The following is a 25,395-nucleotide window of genomic DNA, read 5'->3' as shown; positions in this document are numbered from 1 at the left end:
CTTGGAGGAGGACCCTGTCTCGGTTCCGAACTGGCTGGTTTCTCTGCAGGCCCCGAGATTTGGGGGGGCTCATCCGAATCCTGCTGATGGCCTTCTCCGGAGACCCCACAGAGCCCGACGGCGATCACGCACTCCGAGGCCAGAGATGGCGTGGAAGCACTAGACACTGTCCTCTGGTCCGGTGACCTGCTCCTCACTCCCACAGCTGGGCTTCCCCTGAATTCCCTCGGCTGGGGTGCCCTGACTACCCACTGTTGCCTTACCGTCAGACTTGTATAAAGTACTCGAAATTTCTACTTGAGTAAAAGTACAAGTGCTCGATCAAAAAGTGACTTGAGTAGAAGTGGAAGTGCTCGCAGAAAAAGTTACTTAAGTAGAAGTACTAAAGTATTCAACATTTTTTTTACTTAAAGAGGTTGTAAACCGAGAAAAAAAATTTTTCTCTTCTTTACATCCTGAAAGAGAAACACATAATGAGCTAGTATGCATCGCATAGTAGCTCATTATGAAATACTTACCTTAGAACGAGCCCCCGCCGTGCCGTCCGCTTACCTGTATGACGGGCGACATGTATAGTCGCCCGTCTTCCGGGATCGCGGCATCCGGCCATCTGATTGGCCGGAGCCGCGGTGACGTCAGTCCCGCGCACGCGCGCGGGAGCCGACGGTCACGGCACGGGGCTCTGAAGGAACGGCACGATCTGCCGTTCCTTCAGAGCGCATGCGCCAGTGACGTCACTGGCTGCATTAAAGGTAAATATCTCCTAAACGGTGCATGTTTAGGAGATATTTACAGTACCTATAGGTAAGCCTTAATATAGGCTTACCTATAGGTACAACTTCCTGAGGAGGGTTTACTTCCTCTTTAAGTATTGCAAGTAGTTTTTTCAAAAAATTTGCTACTTAAGTACTAAAAGTAAAAAGTACCAGTAGTTTTGAAAAAAAATTTCTACTCAAGTACTGAAAGTAGAAGTACAAGTACTGTGTTATGTAGTTATTAAAGAAAGAAGTCAAAAGTTTGAACATCATATTGTTTTTTATTATTTCAAATGATTTATTCAAATGATTAACCTGTGTTTGTTAGTAGTTTCTTGATGCACTTTAAGCGCTGTAGCACCATTTATTTGTTTGTTTCATATTTTCTTTTTATTGGAAAGATTTGGTATAGCAGCTTTTATTATACACAGCCTTTATTTTCGTATACGCTGATTTACAAATGACATTATACACATTTTTTTGAGCTTTATGCAACCTGCCATCTACTGTTCTGGCAGTGGTAATTTTTTTTAAAGTAACGAGTAACTATGCGGCACAAAAAAAAAATACTTGAGTAGAAGTATTGAAATCATCGAAAAAATGTAGTGAAGTAAAAGTAGAAGTAGGAGAAAAAAATTCTACTCTAGGAAAATACAGATACCGCATTTCGGTACTTAAGTACAGTACTTAAGTAGTTCTACTTCGTTGCTATACATCTCTGCTTACCGTCCTCCTGTTTTGAGTTGTCGTAGATGCCCAAGTTGACCGCAGACTGCCCTTTGCCCAATGGTCGGTCTGTAACCTTGCCCACTGACTGGCACAGGCCCCAGGTTCCCGGAGGCTTTGTTCATCCCCCCTGCTGCTGTCCGGGTCGCTGCCTTCTTCCTGGCGCCCCCCTCCCTTTGCTGCGTGGGGCTTCTGATTCCCCCCCCGCCTCCCCCCCCCTCTTTGCCCCCCCCCCTTTTTTTTTTTCAGATTGACAGACTGCTCATCGCTTCCCTACGGCTGGCGTCACTGGGATGAACTGTGTTCCTTCGGGAGGCTTCCTTGGAACCCTTGTGGTCTGGATTCTGGATCTCTGGGTGGATTCCCTCCTTTGCTGGTTAGAGCCAGGGTTACCTGACCTGGCACCGCGGGGGGGGGCTGGGATGGCAGTGGACTTTTGGGTGAAAAATATAGATGGGGATGGCAGGTTGGGATTATTTGTTTTACCTGTTTGCATAATGGGCCTGGGTGGTTGCTGTGATCCGGGCATGCCCGGGGGTTGTTCTACTATGGTGGCGGAGGTGGCTTGTGGGGGGAGGGTCTTTAAGCCAATATGGTATTGCACTTTTGCCTTTATACTGTTCTCTAAGATGTTTTATACTGTTCTCTAAGAATCTCCCACTTTCTCTTTTAGGTCGAGTAAATTTGATAAAAATAAAAATTCTCCCTAAACTAACATATTTATTTAGACACTCACCCCAATGGATCCCAAAGTCCTTTTTTTCGAATCTCAATAAACTTTTCTCTGCCTTCTTATGGGGCCCCCGCCCTCCTAGATATAAATTCTCTACCCTCATGCACCCTATATCTCAGGGGGGGTCTAGCTTTTCCCGACTGCCACAAATATTTTCGGGCATCCCAGCTAGTAACGGCTGTCTGGTGGTTGACCCCGGAGGCATCTAACTCAGCGGTGGTGGTGGAGGCCGCGGTGGTGGGATCGGTGGAGGCGCTGTCCCATCTTCTGTTCAGGGGGCCTCAAGCTCCCTACGCCATGACCGCCTCCATGAAAACAATGCTCCGGGCGGTGCGTCAGGGGCTGCTCATGGAAGCGTACCCGAGCACCGCGTTCTCCCCGTGTATCCCCCTGTGGATCAACCCCACCCTGCCACATTTATACCGATTGCCTGACCCTGTACTCTGGGCTAAACACAACATTAAAAAAGTTTCGGACCTTACATCGGACTTGTCCCTCCCATCTTTCACTCACTTAGTCACTGTTTGTAACGTTCCAACCTCTTATTTCTTTCACTACCTGCAATTGTCCCACTCCTTCAGAGCCCAGTTTCCATCCAACGCCTCGCAGCTGGTGCAGTCGGATCTGGAACGCGTTTTGCGCCACGACTGCTCCAGTCGAGCAGTCTCAGTGCTCCATGCCCACCTCCTCCGGGTCTCCTCTCCGGAGCTCTCTGGCCTACACTCTTGTTGGGCCCGGGATGTTCTGGATTTTGGACTTAAAATACTGGTCTCCATGCGGGATCGTTTGATTCAATATAATGAAAGCTATAAAAAGTGCGCTGATTCAACTTAGGATATGCTGCTACCTTAGAGTGAATATAGGTGCAATAAAAAGGTGTAAATCAGGTGCGCTATCCCAAAAGTATATAGATGACACAACATAAAGGTTATGATCAGTGATTATGATGAAAACAAATTATATCACAGTAAATTATTATCACAATAAATAATAATCAAACAGGTGCAAATCAATAAAATGAGTCCAGTGATACACCAGTGTATATCAAGAAAAAATATCCAAAAAAGGTTATGTGGTAAAACACTCCCAATATAAAAATAAGTCCAAAATTCGTGCTGTAAACACACTATAACTGGAGATGGTGCAAGCCACGTGATAAAAAAGGTTCAGCGTGCCACCACCAGCTTAACTCCTTACCAGAAAGTGAAAATGTAAGGGCGTATAGGGATATCCCTGCTCCAAAGATCATGCAGATTCCAAATCACTCAGGCTGGCACTAAGCACACAGGGAGTACCTAAACTCTTACCGGAATGAACCTTGATACAAGCCTTGAGCAATCCTGAAATCCTATCCTGCATGGAATCACTGTGCGATGGATAGCTGATGCGACCTCAGGTGTCTTATAACCAGAATAAACCCAGATATAAGCCTTGGGCAATCTTGAAATCCTATCTGCTTGGAATCAGTGTGCAATGGATGGCTGATGCGACCTCAGATGTCTTATAACCTCAATAATATGGGGACAAAACAGAGGGGACCACCGTGGTGCATTATCGACAAATAATTTATTAAGCAAAGGAAATGCACTTACAAAATAGCAGACAGTATTCGTTTTCAGTTCCCTCAGAGGTGAAGCAAGGTAGCGGCGGCCGCCTGCAGTGCGGACCGCCGTGTCGGTCTGTTAGTAATGACGCGGCACCTCCTCTCTGACGCGTTTCCCCCGATTGGGCATCCACTGAGATATATATATAAATATAAATATATATAAAAATATAAAATTGTCCATAGAGCCTATCTTACCCCATACCGACTGCATAAAATCCAATCTCCGGAGTGCTGGCGGTGTCGACGAGCCCCGGGGGACTTTTTCCATATCTTTTGGATGCGCCTGGAGCTCTCCGTTTACCGGCCCTGGATTTTTGAAGTGTCCTCCGCTATACTACAAATTACAATGGACCCCTGTCCCAGAGTTGGCCTCCTGGGACTGCTGGATGACCTGGTGCCCAGGGTGGCAGACCATACCCTCTTGGGTCTCCTGTTATTTTACGTCAGAAAGAACATTACTCTCCACTGGTGCCAGCGGGCTCCCCCCCACACTTCTGCAGTGGAGGGGCCCGGTGGACTCTGTCGTACCCCTGTATCGTGATACCTATTATCATAGAGGTTGCCTGAAAAAGCACGACCGAGTTTGGGCGAGATGGCTGACGGACTCCTCTGCTGCCTTGTTGGCTTAACTGTCTTCCTATGGTTGTCCCCAGCCTACCACCCTAAGCACCTGCGGTGTGATGTCACGTAAGAATTTGCTGACCCTCTATCATGTATGTAGGCCGAATGTTTTCACTTCCTGCTCTGGCATTCGCCCCTGCGTGGGCGGCAAATTGTTGGCTGACCTGTAACCTTGTATACTGAATCTATTGCACCAGTTTAGTTGTTGTTGTTTTATGTTCTTGTTTTTATATCAATAAAAATATTAAAATAAAAAAACCTTGTATATGCTGATGTTCTTTATGCCAGGTGTGTGGGGGGTGGTGGGAGCTCCCTCCCTGAGTATTGTCCTTCCACTCTCCCACTTAGGTTGGCACACGCCGATCGTGACAGTTTTTACCATGTGCTCTTGTATGGTTTCTCCATCTCTGCGCGCCAGGCGTTAGGTCCGGCGCGCCTCTCTTTCCCTTTTTGTCTTTTTTCTTTTTCTGTTCTTTCTCCTTCTGTCTCCTCCCATCTTACCTTCCTCCTTTATCCTTCTTTTCTAGTCCTCCTATTGCTCCCTTCTCTGACTTTCTGGTTTCCCTTCTCGGGTCTCCCCACCTTTCCCTACCTCTCCTTTCTGACCTTCCCTCCCCCCCACCCCCCCCCCCACGCTATGGAAGACCTTCAACTTGTTTCCTTAAATGCACGGGGCCTTATTACCCTTGAAAAGCATTGCATGTTACTGCACGATTTGCGATGCATGGGGGCCCATGTTGCCTATATACAGGAGACTAACTTCCGGACCGGTAATTTGCCTATCTTGCGCACCAGATCCTTTCCATTTGTCTAGCATTCTACATTTGCGGACTCTAAGTCTAGGGGGGTCTCCATCCTGATCTCCAGTAGGGTGCCCTGGACGCTACGTGAGGCTCTTCTGGACCCGGAGGGACGTTATGTGTTCGTTAAAGGCCTGATAGGGGATGTAATGGTGACTTTGGCCTCGTGTACGCCCCCAATTTGGGGCAAGATGTTTTTCTCACCCACGCCCTGACCGCCCTTGAGGGTCAGTTGCTGGTGGGGGGTAACATGAACGTTCCCCTGATCCCCTCGGTTGACTCCTCGTTGGGCACATTGTCGGTCCCATCTAGGACCAACAAGCGCATCGCCCAGACCCTACACCGGGCCCAGCTGCTTGATGTGTGGTGCCTGCAGCACTCGGGTGAGAGGGACTACACGTTCTTATCCCCTCCCCATGGTACTTTTTTCTGGTCCCGCATGCCCAGTTGCACGCTGTCTGCTCCTGCTCAATAGGGGCCATTGCGTGGTCCGACCACGATCCTGTCTTCTTATTAGGGATGATCGAATGGTTCGGGTCGACCATCGGTTCGACCTGAACATTGGCTGTTCGAAATTCGGCCAAATTCCAAACTTTTTGCTAAAAAAGTTCGGAATTCGGCAACCAGAACCGACCAAAATGCAATGGGACAGGAAATGGGCTTTAAAAGCCCGTGATTGGACCAGAACCATCAGTAAAAGCCAATTGAGGGGGCAGGAGAATGCTAGGAATGTGATTGGAGTGACTAGGGGGTCCATAGGCCAATCATTAGTGAATACGCCCCCCAGTATATAAGATAGCCCCCGCCAAATTCCTAGCATTGTAATACAGGGACGTGGAAGATAGTGGAAGCAGTTCTGTTACTTCTGCTTCAAAGTGTCATTTAGCAATTATTAGTGTGGGGAAAGGGATATCTAGAGTAGTTAGGGTGCTATTTTCCACTTTAGTTAGCTTTAATAATCTAGTTTCTGTAGGGAAAGTGTTAAGTGCCAGGGTGACCGTAGTGTAGTGTAGGGTTAACTGACTCTGACTGCTATGGCAGGGTGACCAAACCCTTCCATGTCAGGTTGACCGCTATAGAGAAAAGATTGTTTCTCTTAGGTCACTTACAGAACAGCGATATGGCTTCTCGCCTGTCAGCCTGCTTTTTGCTGCAGGCGTTTTTTTTGGGCATTTTTTTGGGGTCTTTGGAGGCAGGCAAAACATCTGAACTTCTGTATAGGGGTATATATACACACACACTTATATGTATTTATACACATACACACATATAGGTGTGAAAATAGCAGAACACTATGCTTGCGCTAATGAAATAATTAACAGGCATATGTCTCCGCTCCTATAACACCTATATATGTGTATGTGTATAAATACATATAAGTGTGTGTGTATATATACCCCTATACAGAAGTTCAGATGTTTTGCCTGCCTCCAAAGACCCCAAAAAAATGCCCAAAAAAAACGCCTGCGCCAAAAAAAACCCCCCAGGTGTGTTATTGCAGGCGCTTTATTTTGGGCATTTTTTTGGGGTCTTTGGAGGCAGGCAAAACATCTGAACTTCTGTATAGGGGTATATATACACACACACTTATATGTATTTATACACATACACACATATAGGTGTGAAAATAGCAGAACACTATGCTTGCGCTAATGAAATAATTAACAGGCATATGTCTCCTCTCCTATAACACCTATATATGTGTATGTGTATAAATACATATAAGTGTGTGTGTATATATACCCCTATACAGAACTTCAGGTGTTTTGCCTGCCTCCAAAGACCCCAAAAAAATGCCCAAAAAAACACCTGCGCCCAAAAAAAAACGCCCAGGTGTGTTATTGCAGGCGTTTTTTTTGGGTATTTTTTTGGGGTCTTTGGAGGCAGGCAAAACATCTGAACTTCTGTATAGGGGTATATATACACACACACTTATATGTATTTATACACATACACACATATAGGTGTGAAAGGAGAGAAGCCATATGGGTGTTAATTATTTAATTAGCGCAAGTATAGTGTTCTGCTACTTTTACACCTATATATGTGTATGTGTATATATACAGACATGTGTGTGTGTATATATACCCATACACAGAAGTTCTGATGTTATGCCTGCCTCCAATAACCCCCAAAAATGCCCAAAAAAACGCTTGCTACAAAACCGGCAAGGTGTGAAAATAGCGGAGCCATATCCCTGTTCTATATTAATTCTAATACAAAGGATCTTTTTTTCTGGTTCTGGACATGCTACAGAGCTGGAACTTCACAGGTACACTTTTTAGACCCCCCCAGAAACTAAATCCAAAGAAATCTCTTTTTTTTTTTCAATAATTTTTTCAATAATTGGCTCTCTATCAAAAATGACAATTTTTAAGAACTTTTTTTGTGTGATTAATAGTCCCTGGGGCATGACCCAGAACCCTGGGCCCTTTTTAGGGGCATTTATTGGGTTTTAGGGCTTTAAAATTGTGTTTATGGATTCCGAACTTTTCAAAATTTCGATCATCCCTACTTCTTATGCTATGCACTCTCTGACATTTCCTCTATTAGATTTCAAATCTGGAAGCTGAATGATAGTCTGCTCAAGGACTCTGTGGTTCTGGTCGATGTTCAGCAGGAACTGCACTCGTACTTTGAGGCGAACGACGTCCCGGATTGCGACCCCGGGGTTCTGTGGGACGCCCATAAGACACTCATCCGAGGGGTTCTGATCAGGCATGGGGCTCGCCTGAAGCGAGAACGTACCGCACTGTTGTCATCTTTGCTCAATACCTTGCACGGCCTTGAAGCCCGACACAAACATGCCCCTACTCCGGCCTTGTCCGAGGAACTTGGCAGTACCTGTAAACAGATTTCGGACTTATTGCTCTTTTGGGCGAAGGCCTCCCTCCAGCACTGTAGGAGGGTCTTCTTCGAGTCCGGGGACAAGTGTGGGAAGACTCTCGCCAGGGCTGTTCGGGACCTCCGCTCTCTTACCTACATCCCCCACATTCGGTCCTCCGGGGGCACTAAATTATCCCTCCCCTCGGATATTGCACAAGCATTCGGGAAATTTTATTTCTCTCTATACAACCTGGATGTCCCGCCACAGCAGGAATCCAGGTTGCTGGACTATGTTGGATCCTCCAACATGGCCCGGCTCGCAGGGGAGGTGGTGGAGTCACTGGAAGAACCTATATCCCAGCAGGAGGTGGAACGGGCGATCGCGTTGGCCAAGCCCGGGAAAGCACCGGGACCGGACAGCTTTACCCTTATCTCTTACAAGACTCTGATGCAGATTCTGGGGCCATACCTGACTTTTTAACTCGGTGGGGGCTGGGGGCTCCTTTAGGGTGGACACCCTCAGAGCCCACATTTCTGTCCTGCCCAAGGAGGGGAAGGATCCTGCGGCCTGTGGCAGCTTTCGCCCAATCTGGCTGCTCAACCTGGACCTCAAATTCTTTACAAAAGTCCTAGCATCCAGGCTGGTTGGTCACCTGCCCTCCCTTGTCCACCTCGATCAAGTTGGCTTTATACCTTGCCGAGAGGCTCGGGATAACATGATCAAGGTGCTCAACCTGATCCATGCTATCCGTTCCAGCGATACCCCGAGTGTCTTTCTTGGCACATATGCTGAGAAGGCATTCGATTGAGTGAGCTGGCAGTTCATGTTTGCAGTCCTACGTCACATTGACTTGGGAAGCAATATGCTCCAATGGATTGGTTCTATCTACTCTACCCCCTCAGCGCAGGTCAAGGCCAACGGTCTCCTGTCCACACCCTTCGATATCAGGAACGGCACCAGACAGGGGTGTCCGCTGTCGCCTTTTCTGTTTGCCCTCTCCCTGGAGCCATTTCTTGGCAGGGTGCGTTCGCACCCAGACATTGGAGGTTTGCGTATAGGAGAGGGTCAACAAAAGGTCTCGGCATACGCTGATGATCTCATGTTTTCCATTTCCCACCCGGTGGTGTCACTCCCCAACCTGATGAAGGAATTTGAGCTCTACGGAGCTGTATCCAACCTGAGAATTAATTTTGGTAAATCCGAGGCGATGGGGGTATGCTTGCCCTCTGCTGCCTTGAGCGCCTTGAAAGGCAGCTTTGGGTTTAAGTGGACAGATGTGGCTCTCCGATATCTGGGCATCTGGATCCCACTGGATCTGTCCAGGGTCTATTCTCTTAACTTCCCCCCCTTGCTCGCCGTTGCTAAACAGCTGTTGGATAAATGGCACCAGGGTACACATTCCTGGTTCCGGAGGTGCAACCTCCTGAAAATGTGCATCCTCCCTAAATCTTTGTATCTTCTACAAGCACTCCCGGTCCGGATACTGGCAACCTTTTTCCGCCAGGTCCACTCTCTATTTGTTGGCTTCGTGTGGGCACGCCGGAGGCCTAGGCTTAGCAGGGTCCTCCTCACGTTACCTAAACGCTTAGGGGGCCTCGCACTCCCGAACATTCGCAAGTACCAGCAGGCGACCCATCTGGGCAGAGTGCTGGACTGGTGTCGACACGCGGGGGCGAAGCTCTGGGTCCAGCTGGAACAGGCACAATGTGCATTCCCTCTGCAAGGGGCACTGTGGTGCTCGGGGAGTATGCCGCCTTCTGTTAGGCGGCACCCTCTGATTGGTGTCACCCTCTCTGTAGCTAGTAGAATGTGCGAGGATCTCCATCTGGCTCCATCGCCCTCGCCTCTTCTCCTGCTCCTGGGCCACCCGGACTTCCCTCCTGGGAACTCAGATTGAGCCTTACTTGCTTTGAGACGTCGTGGGGCGTTCCGGCCCTGCCATTTTTTGCAGGGGTCTCGCTGGCCCAATAGGGCAGAACTAACAGACATTGGGGGCTCTTTCGAGCTTCCATTTTGGAATGCAGTCCAGATGCATCATTTTCTGGCCTCCCTGCCAGCCCCTGCTGCTTTCGCTAGACCACTGAACCCACTGGAATCTATGTGTGTGGAGGAGGGGGAGCTTTCCTGAGCGCTATCCCTGTCTTACAGTCTTTTGCAGTTGCCTCCCGAACAGGTCTCTCTGCACTCGATAGAGAGGTGGGAGGTTGATCTTGCCTTTAGTTTCACGGCCAAGCAGAAACAGTCTATGATCCGCCTTGCCCTTTCCTCCTCGATTTGTAAGAGGGAGCAGGAAACGAACTTCAAGATACTCACGCGCTGGTATTATACACCGGTACGCTTGCACAGTTTTTTCCCTGATGTCTCCGACCGGTGCTGGAGATGTGGGACCGGGCGGGGGACGATTCTACATATTTTTTTTCTTCCTTCTTGCTGCAGGTTTTGGATATTCCCCACGGGACCTATAAAAAATCATTGCTCTGCTCCTTGTTGGATGCAGCCAGGGCATGTATACCGCTTCACTGGAAGCAGGCAGCACCTCCGACGGTGAGTCATTGGCTGCGGAAGGTTGAGGACACCAACAAGCTGGAGAGCCTGATCGTGACCTCCCAACACAGGGGGGATAAGCATGCGGACAAGTGGAGGATCTGGGATCTCTTTGCCGTGTCTGGAGAGGGGGCTCTTCTGTTAGCAGGGTGATGCGGGTGGCATGTTTCTGGCTTGCCATCCAACTTGCTGTTTTCTGCTCCACGTCCTCCCCTCCCTGTCCCTCTCCCCCTCTGGCACCCTTCCCCTTTCTTCCCCCTTATTTCCCCCTTCCTTCTTCTCCTCCCTACTCCCTTCTTTGCTCCCTTCTTCATTCTTCTTATGCCTATCTTCTGTTATTTCCGATGCTTTCTGTTTTCTTTACGGTTTCCGGCTGGACCGCCTGTTTCTTCTCAGAAAATTACTAACTGGGCCAGGCTTTTCATATACTGCCTACAGGGAGGGATGCTTTAGCCTGTTCTTCTACTTGGGGACAACAGGATTGAACTGTCTTTGATGCCTTGACTTCACAGTCTTTCAGTACTGCTCCTCTGTACCCCTTGTTGTTGTACCGTGACTTGATTATATTGCACTCCTCTCATTTCTATGTTATGTATTTTGGTATGCTTGTACCCGTTTATTCTCAATAAATTTTATATTTGAAAAAAAAAAATAGATGGATGGGGTACCACCTGGGAATACCAGGTTCTGTACAGCAGCACATATACCTCTTAACCAGAAGAGGGCAGTAATACTGATAATTGTGCACTTAGCTTCTCTAGGTTTCTGGGTTAAGCTGCCCCAGTGCTGTGGGGGACAGTTCACCACTCTAAGTCCATGGGGGCTTACATGTTCTGCATCTTGAGGCTTTGCAAAGTCTAACAGCCATAGGCATGCCTCCTCAAGGCAGAGGCAACAGGGGGTCTGTGGTTTCGGAAGCCTTGGCGCCCCGGATGTTTTGGGGCTGCATTTGCCATGATTTCCCAAGTGTAGTTGGGCATCGTGGGGGGTATGGTTCTGGGGTGCTGAGGTTCGCCATCACTGCTCTAGGGCTATGGTCAGATGCAGGCTTTAAAAAGAAAGCAGTGTACAATGTTTGCATTGCCTCCCATACCCTGGAAGGCCTTTTTAAATTTTTGAGTATCAATGATAGCTAAATGTTCTCATCCCGGCAGCAGTTTCCTGCTTCCTTACCATAGCTCCCATGCTCCACCAATCTGTCAACAGTTTTAAGGAGTGATTTGTGGCTCCGGGCATTCTTTCGATACAGATGCAGAGGTAGAGCACGAATATTCATTTCCTATCTTGGGTCGCAAATATCGGATGGGCTTTGGATTTATCTTAGTGCTAAACACGTGCATGTATTTATGAAGGTTCCTGTCTTCATGACAGAATCCTAGAAAACCATTATTCTGGTGGTAAGGAAGGGAGGCTGGTACCCCCTTCTGGACTTAGCAAACGCTAGTTACATATTCTTATAGTCTGGGTTCGCCAGCACTTCTCTGGTTTTCTAGCAGACGATGACTTGACCTAGATCATGGTATGTTTTTTGGTTGCCATTCTCCCCAGAACCCTCTTGAGGGTACTATCAATCTTTATGGCATTTATTTCCTCAAGTGATATCTTGCTGATAGCAAAGTAGGGGTGCTGCTGCTAAGTAACGTTCTAGCCTGCAGGACCCTCTAGATCTTGGAGCATCTTGTCAATTTTTAGTCGATTCAAATTCAGTCTACTTAAGTCCTGGATCGCTGTTCATTTCAAGCAAAGGTCATGTCCATCCTTCTGGGTCCTGGTATGTTTTTGATCATGGCACCCACCCCAGAACCCTCCTGGAGGTACTATCTATCCTTAGGGCATTCGTTTCCTCAGTGATATCCTGCTTATAGCTATGTAGGAGCACTGCTGCTAGTTAACACCTTAGCCTGCAGGACTCTCGAGAGCTTTCATCTTGTCAATTTTTAGTAGAATTGAATTCAGTCTACTTACTCCTAGATCGCTGTTCAGTGCTAGTTAAGGTCATGCCCATCCTTCTGGGGCCTGGGATCCTGAGCATTATCTGGACGATATCCTGGTGTTGGCTCACTCCAGGGATTTTCTCATAGACCACTGGGATCAAGTCTTGCAGACCCTATAAGAATTTGGGTGGATGGTGAATGTGCAGAAGAGCCAACTTATTACGTCCAAGTGCCTAACCTACCTGGGCAGGGTTTTCAGCACAGTCCAATGCAAGATTTTCCTGCCAAGAGAGAAGATCGATCGAGTCCGTGCGGAGACCAAGGAGATTAGGTCCTCAAAGGAAATCACGGTCCGTCAGGGCATGAGTTTTTTAGGTCTCCTGACGGCCTGTATCCCGGCAGTGCCTTGGGCACAGTGGCACACGAGGAGGTTTCAATTCTGCCTTCTAAGCCAGTGGCGCCGTGGTTCTCTCAGCCAGAGGTTCCAGGTAACTCGCTTCATTTCCAACAACCTTCTGTGGTGGACCAAGAGGAGCAACCTCTCCCTGGGTGGGCCCGTTAGCCCTGGAGACTGGATCACGATTACTTCTGACGCCAGTCTCCAGAGTTGGGGGGGGTGCATTGCCTACAACTGAAAGCGTAGGTAATATGGGACTAGAGTTTGCCATGTTCCTCTAATCTCCTAGAACCAACGGCGGCCAGGGAAGCGCTGAAGATGTTTCTGCCCGTAATCCAAGGCAGGAGAGTCAGACTTCTCATGGACAATACGACGGCAGTATCGTACATTGTGAAACAAGGGGGGACAAGAAGTCTGCGACTTCACCAGGTAACTGCAGAGATCTTCTCCTTGGCCCGAAGCCCACATGCTGGACCTTTCAGCATCAAATCTTCCGGGCCCTCAGAATACCCTAGCAGACAAGTTGAGCAGGAACTTCGCCAACCACACAGAATGGATGCTAAATCCAAAATATTTGTCAAGAATTTTCATGCAATGGGGAGAGATAGACTTAATGGCGACACCGTTCAACTGTCAAGTACCCAAGTTTTTTTCCCAATTCTTCTGTCCGCAAGCTCTGGCCCAGGATGCTCTCTCTCAGAAGTGGGGCTTCAAGCAGGTCTACCAATTTCCACCAATTGCTCTGATCCTCAAATCATTGGTGAAGATCATGGAGGAGGGAGTACCGGCTATAGTAATAGCTCCATTCTGACCAAGGAGGCCATGGTTTCCCCTTCTTGGTCACCTGGCGGCATGTCCTCCAATAAGGCTCCGAGGGACCCTCTCATCTGCAATGGCCACACTCACCCCCAACTCAGCCCGTCTGGCCTTGACTGCATGGAATTTGAAAGGAGCAAGCTCGAAAACCTGAATCTCTCTGACTCAGTAATGTCCACCATTCTGTCCTCCAAGAAAGAATCTACTGTGGCCACTTATTATAGAGTGTGGCAGAGGTTCAAGGCTTTCTCAGTCCAACAGGGATTTTCTTTCCGTTCCCCCTCAGTGGCGAATATATTGGACTTTCTGCAGTCCGGCCTCGACTCGGGACTAAGCTTCAACACGCTTAAAGTACAGATTTCAGCACTTTCGGCCCTTACCGATACCTCATGGTCAAAGGTGTCTCCATGCGGCAATCAAGATACGCCCGCCTATTCGTCCTTTCTTTCCAAAGTGGGATTTACCGTTAGTATTAACGGGGTTGCTAAAAAGCCCCTTTTTTTCCCCAGATTCGGACAGTCCTTTATGGCAATGGTCCTCAACCCTGGCCTACAGGGCCCACTAACAGGCCAGGTTTGCAAGATAACTGAAATACATCCCAGGTGATATCATTTGCTGCTCAGTGATTGCAGTACTCTAGTCTGCATCTCCCAAAGGTAATACTTAAAATCTGGCCTGTTAGTGGGCCCTGAGGACCGGAGTTGAGGACCACTGCTTTATGGTACCTGACATTAGAGACGGTTTTCTTGACAGCTTTGGTCTCAGCCAGACGAGTCTCAGACATTACGGCCTTCTTCTACAAAGAGCCGTTCTGCACCTTCCTTCCGGACAGCGTGGTGTTTTACGACCTTCTCCGAAGTTCCTTCCTAAAGTCTCGTCGGAATTTCATTTTAATTGGGAATCTGTTCTCCCGGCCTTTTCACCTTCTCTTTTTTTTTTTCTCATTCAATAAGTTTTTATTACATTTCAAGTACAAAAACAGAGTACTAAAACAAAACAGAGTGTAATACTAAAACAAATAGTTTCCAATGTCATGTTGGATAATACAAAGGTAGTTGAATACAGTAGTCAATTATAAATGAAATCTTTCAAGGCAGATTTGAAACATGGTAACTTGGTAACTTAGTAACTCCTTGAATCATATTGGGGTGGATCTGATGCCATCGTGCCCGTGCCCAGAACCCCGGAGGGAACTATGTCACTATGTCACCACAATGTACTTCCAGTTGCTGTAACGGACATCCCTGCAGTTTACTCCTTCAGCGTGGAGAGGTCGTGAGTACTTGGGATGGTTGCGGGAGTCATCCAGCCTGATGTGATTGATGTACTTGATTTGAAGGGCTTTAATCAAGCATGTGTTTTATGCCCATGTGGATGACGGCGTGGTACTGAGGAGAAGAAGGACGTGTATCCTGTTGGGAAAGATGTAATTTGAATGCAGAGGATTTGTCTGACCTGGAATAAAGAGCCATTGTAATAAGCGAGTAAGCCCTGTCCATGAGAGTGGGGGGCAGATATCTCTGATGAGTGTCCAATACCCTTGGGGTGACCAGCACTTTGGTGGAGGCTTAGAAGGTGTTCCCTTTTTATAGAGTTGATCCAGATATGGACTCTGCTTTGTGATGGCACTTTTGTGATAGACTGTTACCTCCACATTATACTCTCCTGTGTGCAATTACTTGCTTATGGGCCATTGTATTTAAAAGTTATATTATATGTTTATATGACCATAATGTGATTGCGCTACTGATGCCAGTTTCTCTATTAAGATTATTTGGTGTTGCAATATTATAAAATTTTGAAAAGAAAAAGCAGTATTTTTCACTTTCTGCTATATAACATTCCCAATAAAAAAAAAAAATTTAAAAATCAAATGTTTTCATAATTTTTGGCCAATTTGTATTTTGCCACATATTTTTGGTAAAAAAAATCCCAATCAGTGTATTTTAAACAGTTTGCGCAAAAGTTATCGCGTCTACAAACTAGGGGATTTATGTCATTTTTATAAATGGATTCATTTTTTTTACTAGTAATGGCGGTGATCTGCAATTTTTAGGGGGACTGCGACATTGCGACGGACAGATCGGACCCCAAACTAATATTTTTGACACTTTTGGGGGGTCCAGTGACATTACTACAGTAATCAGTGCTAAAAATATGCAATTTTACTGTAATAACAACCCTGGCAGGGAAGGGGTTAACACCAGGGGCGATCAAAGGGTTAAATGTATACCTAGGGGATGATTCTAACTGTGTGGGAGCCAGACTTGGTGGATGGAAACAGGGCTCCTGTGTTCTGAAATAACAGGAACACAGGAGCCCTGTTTCAATCACAGACCGATCAGTGGTGTGCCATGTTTACAACGGCACACCGCCTTCTATCAGTCCCTGCAGCAATTGCCTGGTTCCCGGCAGCCATCGCGGCCGCCAGACCCGTTGCTTAGCTGCAGGGCTAGAGAGCCCGAGCCAACGTACCCCTATGTCGGTTTGCGCAGGAGAGCCAGCCTGCCGCAGTGTATCTGCAGTGGCTGGTCTTTAAGCGGTTAAAACAAATTGTGCAATTACCTTACAAAGGTCAATAAACAGCAGTACAATATACTGGCAAGTCATCAGCCAAAATGAACACCGCTCTGTATTCGCGGTTGTGCATATGTGATGACGTCACCTCCAAACCACTCCCAAGCGGTTGCGTTGTTCATTTTGGCTGACAACTTTCCGGTATCTTGTACTGCTGTTTTTTGACCTTTATAAGGTAATTGCACAATTTGTTTTAAATAAACATCACATTATATTCTCTCATGGACTTCACTATGGGATTTTATCTGTTTATTTATATTTGAGTCTTAAGGATTCCCACACTTGCAGCTGGCCTTTTTATCCATGAGATCTATCTGAGTGCATCTGACAATCATAATTTATGGTCTCTTGTGATTTGGTAAGAGGCGTGTGTTGGTGGTGGCTGGTGATGGTGATTTCCACTCTGATCTTCAATCATATCACATCATTGATTTATCATTGGACACATTAATTGTATTTGGACTTTTTAAATGAATTGGCACTTTTTTGCACATGTAATTTGCACTTTTATTAAATAATTAATCAGCGCGTAGTGTGCGCGTTAGCGCTGCTTTATTTTTTTAATTATGAATTTTTGACTGGTATCACAGTTTTATATGTGGCTGCTTTTTATATTTTTGAGCACGGATATTTCATTTGTTAATTCATTGAATGGATATCACAGATGTTAGTTTAAAAAAAAAAAAAAGAGCTTTTCGATGTCAGTGCAAACTTGGTCATTGGCAACCACTAGATGCCACTATTATCCCATTCCTCATTCATATACTGTACTGGACACTTTTGAGTGAGTATGATCCCCCTTCATAATAGTTCTCCATGTGCTTGGACTTGTTTCCATGCATGTTTTTTAGTGCTCTGTTTAAGGTCCTATGCTCTTTGATTATACAAGGAATCTTTTAGGTCTAAGTTTGGATGCCTGCGCCTTTAGCAAGATTGGTGTGTTTTATATAGTTTACATTTTATCTCTATCTGTGGTCTTTTTAAGTTTATATGAAAAGATGGCCAGTTGTTGAGTATACTTTACCTATATATACAGACTGTATATACAGTATATGTGCCTATACAGTGATGCAGGTTGGTATTCATTCATATGTAGTCAGATGCTAAGCTACAGCAATATGGAGAAGGAGACATTGCTTTTTATTATTTTCTCCCTCTACTGAGATACTGATGTTATGCTGCACTATTCTCCTCTCACCAGCAGGGGGAGAGCTAAAGCCAAGCAAGCCCTTAGACTTCTATGCAGAGCGCTGAGAATCCTGGGAGTTATAGCTTGAGACGGCAGCTATATAATGGGATGAATAGACTCTTTACACTTCAGATCCAAATAGGCACTGTGCAGTAGGAGGGAGAGATGATTGTTATTAACCCCTTCACGCCCACCTAACACAAATATGCGGTCTCACTGGACTGGGCTTTTTTTCCATGGGGTCGCATGTTTGCATATCTCCCTTTGTGCTGGGAGCGTGCTGCAAAATTTTTCTATGAGACTTCTATGATTTATATATCAGTGTACTATGCGCATGGGGTACCAATAAAGTCCAAGATTTGTCCCTTCGCAGGTTCCCTATTGATAGGACGTCTTTCAGGGGACAAGCTGGAGGAGATTTGCCCATAGACCTGGCAGAATGGCCAATAGTCAACATGGCCATGAGGCACACTTCAGCATTCCGGCGCACGCCAACCACAGTAGATTATGGCGCCCTCTGGTCTTTAAAGAAGTGACTGATGCACACGGGCGCCGCTGACTGTTCTTCAGCTTCCTGATACCCATGACCCTGTGTGTTTGTGCTTCTGAACTGCCTGTTATCAACCAGGTTTGCTCTTGTCTCTCAACTTTGACCTAGGCTTGTCCACAGTTCTGCTCCATTCTGTTTAGGATCTTGGTCTGCCTGACCACATCTCTGATCCTCTGTCTGCTGACCACAGGTTCTCTGACATTAGATACGACTCCTGACTACACCTCCTGTTTTGCCCTGCCGGCTGTGATCCACCCAAGGTGCCTACCAGCCTGCTGTACTTACCTGCTGCTACATTCTGGCTGTGTGCTACCCACACAATCTGCATCCTTCCTAAGACCAGCTGCTCCTCCCACCTGGACACACATGCAGTGAGATCGCACACCAGCATCTGACACCCGTGGCGCAGCCAGCAATCTCTGCTTCTATGGGCTTAGTGATCCCTGTTACCATCTTCAGGGACACTGAGTATTCAGCCGCAGGGAGAGCCCCCTCAGCATTTTGGTTTTAGGACCAGGTATGTTTCAACGTGGTATTCCCCTACTTCTTGAATATTTCTATATATTCTAGTGATTTACATACACTTATAGGCGTGCGCACATGTTGTGCTGGGTGTGTCTGGGATGGGCAACCCGTTGATTGCGGGCAGGTGACAGGTGGAATGTGTTCTTACCTTGATGACCCCTTGAACCTGAACAAGAGGGGCAGCAGGGGCAGCATTAACTGGAACTGATCTGTATTTTCCTCCTGCAGCAGCTAAAAGTTGGCTTCTCCTTCCCACCAGCATTCAGCTGCCACGGGAAGAAAATACAGGGGATTGTATACCAGTAAATGCCATCCCTGCCACCCCTCCTCTCCTGCTGCGAGGGATCATTTTACTATAGAGAGCGGGGAAGAGGCCAGTGAATATGTCATTTACCGACCCCTTCCTTTTCTGAATGAACATATTGAGTGATCGGTATCAATCACTCACTGTGTTCATTTTTAACTAAGGCATAGTAAACTGTTCACAGAGCATTTCCCAATCATTCACTGTCCAGCGCAGCTGAGGCAGCAGAGAAAGTGACTGGAGAATCACTGTCCTCAGTCTCTTTCTCAAAAATAAGACATCAGGGGTCTGTTTAGACCCCTAATATTTCACCAAAGCCCCCCCAACGGGGCTCCAAAAAAAAATTGCAAAAAATAATGAAAAGATAATTGTAAAAAAAAAAAAAAATACATATAAAAATCTACCGACACTGTACTACTGACACCAATCCCAGTCCTACTGACACCGTACACTGCTCTACTGACTGACACCATGCACTGTCCTACTGACACCAACCTCTTCCCTATTGACACGCCCCCTGCCCTACTTACTGACACCATCCACCAAGGCTGCTGTTAGAAATCACAGAGTCCCATACAGCCTACCTGGCAGGACTCCTCCTTTCTGAAAATAGAAAATATTTTCGCTAAAATCCCACGGTCGTGATTCTATGCTTCGCAGCCACAGTAGAAATGCTGCCCTCATCAATCAATACCCATTCAGTTGAATAGCGCAGCTCTGCAAACGCCCCGCAACCGTGGGATTAAAGCAGGCACACTTCAAAGAGCATTTGACAGGTTAGACAGAAAGTGAGCACTTAACACCACCTGTCAAATGCTCTTTGAAGAGCAATCCAAATGCTGACTGCTCTTCAGAGAGCAAAGCACATTAGAAGTTATTTTTTTTTTTTACTATTTAAAAACCTGTCTCTATAATTTAATGGTTGCGTAATATATTTTATTTTATTTACTTTTTTTGTTGCTTCGTCTTTGTAAGGTGACCCTTGGGTGTTCTAAAAGGCGCCCAAAAATAAAATGTATTGTTAATATTATTATTTTTTTTACTTAGAATTTTAACATGTTTACATTTTTTTAGAATTTTATTTATTTTTTTAGTTACATTTTTTAACTGCCCCTGTTGGGGGACCCCGATGTCTCACATTTGAGACAGAAAAAGGGACAGAGGTCATAAACTCATCAGTCCCTTTTTCTGCAACCTCAGCTGCACTGGACAGTGAATGAATGGGAAGTGCTCTGAGGCTTCCTGTTCATTCACAAACCAAAGCATAATACCCATAGTTTACTATGCTTCAGTGGACACCTGAGCGATCTATGTGTGTGTGTGCCCACAGGAGAGGAAAGGAAAGAAGCCAAAAGCGTTGCAGAGGAGGGGGCACAGCAGGTGGAAGGGGGCACAGATCCTAGAACCGATCCCCCTGCAGTGCAGCCAGGAGAAAGAGAAGTAGAAGCCAGCAGTGATGCAGGGGGATCCACAAGAGTCAACAATAAGGCAGTACATCTGGTCCTCTTGTTTGGCAGGTGCCTGGACCCCTCTTTTTGGGCTAATCGGTACAAGTACAGGAGGGTCGGCTGTACTGCCTTATCAGCAGCGCTGTCATCCACTGTCCTACTTACACCAACCTCTGCCCTACTGACATGTTCATGCTTTACTGAAACCGTACACATACACATACATGCATGTGTGTTTGAGCTTTGAGGTGTAAACCCTGATGCAACAGGCTGTACATACCTATGCATACACTAAGTTAGAATGCTATTTTTTATTTTTTTAACATTTTTGATGATTAGACCATAACTGGACATGCTGTATGAAAACGTGAACTTTAATGCATAAGCCAGATATCTCCCAGGGCGGCAGATCATTACCGAATCAAAGGCATTTTATATGGGTCTTTTCAAGGTCTCTTTATAAGTGACAAAGCTTCTACTTGTGGTATTATCTGTGATATTTATTCTGTGAAGTCTGCAGAGAGTTTCCTCCCCTCTTTTCTTTCTGTTCGTTTTCTAACTTAGCTGTCAGTGTAATTGCTTTCCTTGCCTCTTTCTCCTCTATTATTATCTAGGAGGTCGGCAATCCTGTCTAGAACTGCCAAACAGAGCTAATCATTTGGCTTTTCTAAACCTGGAATGACTATAATAAGAAATCCTTTTATTGGATTTAAAAACATATTCAGAATGAAGCACTTTAAAATGACTACCTGTTGTGCGTATGACAAAGGGTGAAGAAGGTGATAATAAAATATCTTTCCAAAAATTTAGGAGACAGTGTTTTGTATATTTGAGAGTATAAATGGCATGTAGCAAAATGTTCCAAATAATAACCACAAATCAAAGTTAAACACTGATTATTAATAGGGATAAGCCAATCTGCCCAGGTTTTATTGACAGGAGCGTTGTCAAATCTTGCTTGAAATCCATAAAACCCAAAGTTCACTCTGAACCCCACTGAAATCTATGGCGAACAGATCTTGATACTAAATTCTGGCTATTTTCAAGGCTAACAGGCAAGCCATTGTTCAAAAAGGGCATTGGGGTAGCGGGTGCTTTTCATGCAACTTTGATGGCGTCATGGGAAAAACAAATGCCTATTTTTTAATTTACATGCTTGGGAGACACCTTTAAACTGTTTTTGATGTTATGGAGCTATATCATTTTTACAGACTGCATCAGTGACACTATTTTCTGACATCACAATACTTTAGATGTTGCACTGGCCAAAATGGATGTGTTATGGTCATGGGCGTATTATCGCCTTTCTTTGTGCATCAGGTAATGGGCTTGTTAAGAAACATAGTAAGGGTTAATAAAAGAGAGGGCTAATAAGGAAGTAGGCAGGAGGGGGAAAGGAAGAGTGGGCAGATGTATGCTGCACTAGTTTGAATTTGGATACACGTCAAAAAAAGCTCCACTGCTAGCTGGGCCCTAATTTTTCCTGGACGAAGAAAGCACATTTATTTTTTTGTTTGTGGGGCAATATTGACTTGGTGCTCTTTTGTTTTGTGAAAATGCACTTATGCTGCTGCTAAGCCTTTTGAGTTCAGTGAAGGACTAGGTTGTTCCAAAATGCCAGGGTCCGGCAATTCTGCTAATCCACCCACACATGACAAGTGGTGGAGGATTCTGGCAGGTTTCATAAAAACTGAGACCTACAGAGGGTGTGGAGATATTTCCCACAATGTTTGAGAAGACCGCAAAACGTGAAGGATGGCTTGGAGACAAATGGGCAAGCCTAGTTGCTTTTTTATCAAGAGACCCAGCAAAGACATATTATGGCCTCACTCTTGAGGACACTAGCGTCTATGGTAGAATGAAACTCTAGATCAGGGGTCTCCAAACTATGGCCCCAGTTGTTCAGGAACTACAATTCCCATCATGCCTAGTTATGTCTATGAATGTCAGAGTTTTACAATGCCCCATGGGAAGTATACCTCCAAAACAGCTGAAGGGCTGTAGTTTGGAGATCCCTTCTCTAGATTCTAACCAATTCTGGCGTGGGGCCGATAATAGCTGTCAGATCCCAGAAGGACAAGACCTAAAATGGTAGAAAGGGTCACAATGTGACTGGATCTTCGATCTCTGCTGCTCGATCTGCAACAATGAGTGTGTCAAAAAAACAGAAACTGCTAATTATTTGCTTGAAAATATTTACGATGGTGGAGCTACTTGCTCCCACCAGACAGAAGAAGCTTGCCTCTACTCGTTGAAGACATTTTTTTTTCTGTTCCAGAACCCTGGCAACAGCCTAAAGGAACTCTGTTCAGTGTCAGTCCCTGCCCCTTTGGGGCACTAAGGTTTGGGTAGACATTATTGAGCCATTCCCCCCCCCCCAGGCAAAGACAGAAATTTCTTAATCTGGCAGATGATGTTTAGGCAGGAAATCTGGGATTTGAGAAAAATTAGGCATGTATCACCAGCTGGCTCTACTGGCCAGGGTAGAAAGCTGAAGAAATACTGTACATTTTGTCCCACCTGCCAGTTAACAACTCTGGTGTTGCACTTCCTCATCCCCTTGATGTCCTACCTATAATTGAAGTTCATTTTGAACGTATAACAATGGATTTGGTAGGTTTACTGGTAATAATCAACCCAATGTTACATTTTGGTGATCTAAAAGTTGTTTTACAAGGTGATCATATACAATCACTTTAAGCTTTTCAGCAAGTCGTACATAAGAATGGGAAAGATTGGGACTGCCTTTTGCCATAAGTAGTGTGACTCTATCCTCCATGGGGTTTTTGCCCTTTGACATAGGGAGATAAGAATGGGAGAGTGAGTCCACTTTCACGCCTACAAAGTGAGGCACACCCAAGATTTACAAAGTTAAATCCTAGAACACGCAATGAGATTATTGGATGAATGTCTTTTTTTTTTTTTGCATGCGAGTCTCAATATCAAAAATTAAGGGGTTACTAAAGTACAAAAATTCTCCTATGACAGAAGAAAAATTTGGAAGTGAGGTCATGTATTTATGGAAAAAAACTGTGTGGATTAAACAAAAATTGTACAATCTGGTATCATACATTTTCACGTTTGTCCCTTTTGGAGGAAAGCTGTGTACTAACAATCAGATTATCATACGATCGCTTCGAAAGTGGTATTTTTGTACGATATTCTGATCTTGTGTACAGGCTTTAGGCTGGCACATCACGGTGGGGGATGGAGTGCAGATTCCCATAGATCACATACATTTGCTGAAGCCCTGGAAAGGCAGAAAACTGGTGACTGCCCTGGCAAGTTCAAGACAAACATCAGATCAGTATGAACAGCGTCTAGGTAGCAATTGCCCTGTCAAAAGCCCAAACCTAGGAAGTCAAAGAGTTTCTCCAAAGATAGAAGGGAGCGTCTCCGATTTACCAGGGCTCACTTATGTTACGGAGCATTATATCATTACTAATATTACTGCCAGAATAACTAGATGGTTCCTGGTGCTCCAGGAATTTAAGTTTGTGGTGGAGCATAGACCCAGTAAATTTCACCAAAATGCTAATGCACAGAGCAGAGGCAGATTTGTACTGACCAAAAGGGATGATGTTGTGGATGGCAGGTAGGTCTCCTTTCTTTGTATGTCAGGTGCGGAGGAGCTGCTAAAAGCTGCACCTGTTTTGTTTCAGATACAAAAGCGGATTTCATATAGAAAGCACCACGGGTGAATGGGCCCCAACAGTTGGGATACATTTTGCCACACACACACAACATATGTACACCTCTATAGGCTGCCCTTGCAGCTTTAGGAGCAGTAAAAAATAGGTTTCAGATGTGTATATTTATCATCATCCAAATTGCAAGTGCACACAAGGCATTTACTGGAACTATATTGACTTGAAAGGACTCATTAAAATTCTCTTTTGTGGCTATGGACTTTTTGCTGTTAAGCCTAATCCTCTTGACAAAGTCCATGTGACAAATCGCAGCAAGGAAGTGACTCAGACACCATACCAGAAACAAAGGTGGGGCATCTGCCATCTTTGTTTATATTAAGCTCACAGTTTGTTAAAGCAGTCGCATCCCAGACTCAACTAAGTGCATTTTAACAACAATCTTATTTTTCATTACTACACTTTATACCACTACAATATATCATTAATTACAAGCACTTTATAATTGGGTGTACAATATATCCATTTTATTAGGGGGAGTTGTAGTATAGATCAGATAATGCAATTAATGTTTTAGTTAATTTAGTGTATATACAATTCAAGGATTTTTTTTTTTTTTTTACATTTTATATACACTGGTATAAACCAAGGTAACAATAGGCAAATGGAGGGAGATGCACTGTAGCACTACACCTTTATAAAAGTCACATAGATACTTCTACATCCCTAGTAAAAGGATAGATTATATATATATATATATATATATATATATATATATATATTAGGGCTGCTGAATATAATCGCCGAATCGATGCATTCTGCATCGATTCGGGGTGATTGAAAAATCGATTACTAATGACGTCAGTTCCCGGGGCGGGGACAGAAGTGACATGGCGGCGCTGGGCCGCTGGCCGGGCTTGTGGAACACGGAGCTCCTCCGTGATAGAGCTGCTGCTCGGGTCCTTCCGTGCGCCAGAGGGCGCCATCACACGGAGACTGCTACTGGATAGCGTCTCATATAGCGGGATAGAGTGGGAGGGGAAGTCCTGGCACAGTGTCGGAGTACAGCGTGAGACATGAGCACCACCGGGCAGGTGAGCTGGTGGCAGTGGGAGGACAGAGCCGTCTGTATATACATAGAGCTGTAGGCACGGTGCTGATAGTCTCACTGATTATTTATGGGAGAGCGGGGCTGCTCTGTCTGTGCAGTGAACTTGAACTTGTTGGCGCTCAGCACTGAATTGGCCCTAAGTAATGATTGTAGAAGACAGGATGCTGAGTACTGTGCATTATTATAGATATGAGTCTTATGGCAATAATAATGTTAGGTTGTGTGCTATGACTTGTGTATGGAGTGGAGGTGATATAGAAGAGTCCGGATATCAGACCATTGAGT

This window comes from Pelophylax lessonae (assembly GCF_965119305.1).
Source record: "Pelophylax lessonae genome assembly, chromosome: 2".
Lineage (NCBI taxonomy): Eukaryota > Metazoa > Chordata > Amphibia > Anura > Ranidae > Pelophylax > Pelophylax lessonae.
Note: the sequence above shows the minus strand (reverse complement) of the source record.